Consider the following 5,690-nt stretch of genomic DNA (forward strand, 5'->3'; position numbering starts at 1 on the left):
TATTTTTATTTGTATTACAGTGTGACTTTCTTCCAAACATATGTTCTCCCTTTTCTAGGGTTAGAGGAGTTTGGATAGCAGCACCTTTTGTTTAAAACACTGTATTCTTTCTACATTGAACTGTTTTGTAATGCTGGTTGAAAATCAATTGATGGGAAATTTGAGTGTATATGTCTAGACTCTCAATTCTAGTTAAGTGATCAATATGTCTATGTGCATCCTATTCCAGAATTATGTTGTCTAGATCATTGTAGCTGAGTAGTAAATTTTAAAATTGCTAAGTGTGAATCGTGCAAGTTTGAACTTATTTTTCAAGATATTTTTACTATTCTGGATCCCTTAAAATTCTATAAATATTTTACTATCCTTGCCAATTTATGAGTAGAAACAAGCTTGAATTTTGAAAGCTATTGCACTACATTTGTGGATTTATTTGAAGAATATAGTTATATTGACAATCATAGGTCTCCCAATATGTGACTATTTCATATTTTTCCATTTATTTAGGTCTTTATTTTTTCATCAATGTTTTGGTGTGTAATGTTTTCATTGCACAAAACCCATTCTTCCTGATTAAATTTGTCAGTATTTTATTTGTTTTGATGCTTGTTAATGTTTTTTTCTTTGATTTCAGTTTTAAATTGTTCATTGATAATGTATAGACATACAATTTATTTTTCATACTGATCTTGTATTCTGAAACTTTACTGAACTCATTTATTATTTTTAATAGATTAAGATTTTCTAAACCAAAAATCATATATGAAAATAGAAAGTTACACTTCTTTATTTCCCTAAATTTGTTTTGTTGACTTGTGTAATTGTGACTAGAGCCTCTAGAATAATTTGTTGAGTAAAATTGTTGCACCAAAAATACCTTTTCCATGATGATAGGGGAGTGCCTTCATAACTATGCATTATATTATCTATGTTTTTTTCTTAAGTGTCCATTCCCAGCTGAGGAGAATTCTTTTCTCTTCGTAGTTTGTTGAGTGTTTATCAAATAAGAAAGGGACTAAGGTACAAAGGAGAAAAATACAGGAGATGAACCAATTTGGGTTGTAATACATATATACATGGCAATGTCACAATGAAACTCACTGTATAGATATCTTAAACAAATGAAATGTCACTTTTTTTTTTACAAAATTGGAGAATAGGAGTGCAGAACAGGTCCTGTCTGGGGGATTGGTATCAATCGGAGGAGGGAGAATGTGGGGATAAGGAGTAGGGGGGGTGAATATAGTACAAATACTGTGTACACATGTATGTAAATGAAAAAATGATACCTATTGAAACTGTTTCAGGAATGGAGAGAAGGAGGAGACAAAGAAGAATAATGGAGCAGATGAATTCAACTATGATATAGTTGATATAGTATAAGGACTTTTGTAAATACCACAATGTACCCCCACCTAGCACAACAATAAAAGATTAAAAAATGATGAATTTTGTCAAATGCTTTTTTTGCATCTTTGAGCTGATCATGCATTTTTTGTCCTTTATCCTATTGATTATTCTATAGATCTAATCCCAATGTTGAGTCAATCTTGACTTTGGGGGTAAGTTCTAGGCATGTACCACAATATTTTAAATATGTTGCTGGATTTAGTTTGATACTATTGAATTGATTGTTTTCATCTATGTTCACAACAGATAATGGCTTGTGATTATCTTCTTGACTTAGGATGTGTTTTTCTTATTCTCATTTTGAAAAGAAAAATGACATTACTTCTTTCGTAAGTGTTTGGTGGAATTTGACAGTAAATCATCCAGGCCAGCCTGGGTGTTTCTTGAGAAGTATTAACATTACTTATTCAGTTGGATCAAAGAACATTTTATTGATTATTATCTGTTATTTATAGATTATTATCTATACTTTTTTCATCAATTTCCAACCTAATCATTATTTTTTTTCCTCCTGCCGGATTTAGGTTTAGTTTATGTTTTCATTTTTTTCTCCAGAGTCTTAAAGTGAAAGTTTAAATTATTGGTTTAAGACATTTTTTCAAAATAGGCATTTTGTAAATTTTCTCCTAAGAAACCTTCAGCTTTATCCTATAAGTTTTGGTATGTGATACTTTTGTTTTCATTCTCATAAAACCATTACCTAATTTACTTTGTGAATACTGTATCAATCCATTGATTATTTAGGAATTCAATGTTTAACTTTCTGTATTTTTGTGAATTTCCAAATTTCTGCTGTGGGTTCCTATTTTTATTCAATTGTGGCCCACTATCTCTGGAGTGAAATTCCTGCTATATAAACAGGGCAGTGGGAGATAGTATATAGTCTTTTCAGCTTGTATGTCTTTGCATGGATCCTCTATCTTATGATTGTGCTAGGGAAAGTTTGATGCAGCCCAGTATTTTCTGGCTTCCCTGGTTGGAGTAGAGCTTCTTCCTTATGAGTTGGAACTGGGTTGGTAAACGAAACCATTGTCCTCTTAACTGCACTTCCCAAAAACTTAGCTTCAGCAATATTGAGCTATGATGGTAGTAATAAATGCTGATGGTCTAGACTGAGAATTGAGGGGGTTGGGCTGAGAGGAAAAGAAAGCTCTATGTTTTTAACTACACCTGCCTGGTTGGGCGACAGGGGTAGGGAGGCCAGAAACAAGCTGTATTTTAAGTGCCTTAGACCATCATTGTTTTTACAGCAATGTAATAGATTTTCTTGATTTTTTTTTTATTTTCTGAATGCCTTAGGAAAATTTTTAGAGAACTTCAATGTTTATATTACCAGGCACATGCATATATAATGATAAATAATCAGTATTTATGGTTACAGTAGAAATATGTACTGAGATATACATCTATCGGATATATAGTGACATGTTTACATATCTACATGTATATTCATATCTACATGCATGCCACTGCTAATGGTTGTCTACCTGTGAAATGTGTCCTTAGAGCTCCTCATGTTACCATTCTGGAAGTAGATCTCTCAAATTCTTGATCAGTAACTCAAATAACATATTTTGATGATTTCCTGATCTTTCTAGGCAAAATGAAACATACTTCTTAAATATTCTTATTACTACTTTTGCCTATATGTACATGTTATATCACATGGTAATCAGATCTTTATTGATTTTTTATTTACATATTTCTATAATTGTGACACTATCTTATTTTTCTTTGCCACCTTATCATATTGTGCAATGTCTGATAACCTGGTAATAATAGTTATTTAGTGAATGAAAACATTAATCTGTGATGATAAAATTATGTGTAAGAATAATAGATAATAGGGTCTAATTTAATATAAAGTCAAAGAACATTAATAATCTTTATTATGTTTATTTTTAGAAAAATCATATAAGAAAGAAAATATGAGTTATAATTTAAGGGGGCCTGGTCTCATGAACAAAGCATTCACTTTGACCATTATCATTTATACATCCAAAACTTTACTAACACTTCAACAAAATTCAAATATTTCATTGATCATTCCCATTGAAAATAAAGAATAATTTCCATCAAACTTCATTTTACACACAACCTTCTACTTTATTTTGTTTCATTTCAGGTTACTCATAAAAGATATCACTAGGTCTCAGAAAGGATAATCAAGAAGTAGATTTTATTGCAGAGGTATTAGTCTCAACTCAGATCACTTGGGGAAGAGGAATTTTTTAATGGCTTTCAGATCTGCTTGGTTTTCACATTATATATAATGGGATTTATCACTGGTGGAATAAGCAAATATACATTGGCCATAAGAGTATGGACATAAGGAGGTGCTCTTTTCCCAAACCTATGGACAGAGCACAAGCTAATAAGAGGGATATAGAAAATGGCAACAGCAACTGTGTGAGAAATACAAGTGCTAAAGGCCTTATGCATTCTTCTGTGGAAGCAATGTTTAGGACAGTCTTAATAATCAGGATGTAGGAGAGAGGAAGAAAGAGGAATCCACTCCTGCACTAATTATCAGGGAAGTAAGTCCTAAAACTGTTTATCCAGTTGTCAGCACATGAGAGCTGGATAATGTTGAGGTGGATACAGTAGGAATGATGGAGCGCACAGCTTTGGCATAATGAAAGATGTTTAAGAAGCAAGGCCAGAGACACTAAGATTGCTATTCCCTTGATGAGGATGGCAAACCACATTTTGATGATTCTGGAATCAGTGAAGATGGTAGCACATCTCAGTGGGTTACAAGGGGCAATGAAACAATCAAAGGCCATTGCCAGGGGTACTGAGGACTCCATGACAGTAAACAGTTGCATGAAGAAAGTCTGGGCAGCACAGGCATGGACACTGTTTTTTCTTGCATTGAACCAAAATATGCCTAGCAGAGTGACAAGTGTTGAAATGCACAAGCCCAGGTCAGTAGCTGAGACCATAGAGAGAAAATAGTACATAGGTTCATGGAGGATTGACTTTGTGAGAATGACAAACAGAATTATACCATTCCCAAGGAAGGAAGTTATGTAGAGATATCAGAGCAACATCTCTCACTTTGGAAAACAATATGGACGGTTCTTAAAAAACTAAACATAGAATTCTATTTGACCAAAATGTATTAAAACTAGAACTCAACAACAAAAACAACAATAAAAAACATGCAAACAATTGGAAGCTGAACAACACATTACTCAATGATCAATGGGTCATTGATGAAATAAAAGAGGAAATTAAAAGGTTCCTGGAAGTTAATGAAAATGAAAAAATGACCTATTGGAACCTATGGGACACAGCAAAGGCAGTCCTAAGAGGAGAGTTTATAGCCATGAGTGCATATATTAAAAGGTCAGAAAGACCTCAAATCAAAACTTAATGCTTAATCTCAAACTCTTAGAAAAACAAGAACAAGCATTCCAGCATTCCAAAGCAAGAAAAAGGAGACAAATAAGAAAAATAAGGACCAAAATCAATGAAACAGAATCAAACAAACAAACAAAATACAAAGAATCAATGAAACAAAAAGTTTGTTCTTTGAAAAAATAAATAAGATTGACAGACCCCTGGCAAACCTGACTAAAATGAGGAGAGAAAAAACCCAAATCAGTAAAATCAGAAATGCAAAAGGGGAGATAACAACAAACACCATGGAAATCCAGGAAATCATCAGAGCCTACTTTAAAAATCTATATTCTAGTAAATTTGAAAATCTTGAAGAAATGGACAGATTTCTAGATACTTATGAGCATCCAAAATTTAACCAAGAGGACATTAATCACCTGAATAGATCTATAACACAAAATGAAATTGAAACAGCGATAAAGAGTCTCCTGAAAAAGAAAAGCCCAGGACCTGATGGATTCTCTGCTGAATTCTATCAGACCTTTAAAGAACTAATACCAACCTTTCTTAAACTGTACCACGAAATAGAAAGGGAAGAAACACTACTAACTAATTTTATGAAGCCGGTATTACACTCATCCCAAAAGCAGACAAAGACACCTACAAAAAGTATACCTATAGGCCAGTCTCCTTAATGAACATCAATACAAAAATCCTCAATAAAATAATGACAAACCAAATACAACAACACATCAGAAAGATCATTTACCATGACCAAGTCAACTTCATCCCAGGGATGCAGGGGTGGATCAACATATGTAAATTTATAAATGTAATACAGCACATTAATAGAAGCAAAGACACAAACCACTTGATCATCTCAATAGATGGAGGAAAAACTGTTCACAAGATCCAACACCACTTCATGATAAAAG

At 33.0% G+C, this 5,690-nt stretch overlaps 1 pseudogene; it reads right to left on the reverse strand.

Moving 5' to 3' along the window:
- Positions 1-3,651: 3,651 nt before the first annotated feature.
- LOC141424769 (olfactory receptor OR51C1-like) lies at positions 3,652-4,355 on the reverse strand (annotated as a pseudogene).
- Between the last annotated feature and the right edge of the window lie 1,335 nt (positions 4,356-5,690).

This window comes from Castor canadensis, chromosome 1 (assembly GCF_047511655.1).
Source record: "Castor canadensis chromosome 1, mCasCan1.hap1v2, whole genome shotgun sequence".
NCBI classification, from domain to species: Eukaryota; Metazoa; Chordata; class Mammalia; order Rodentia; family Castoridae; genus Castor; species Castor canadensis.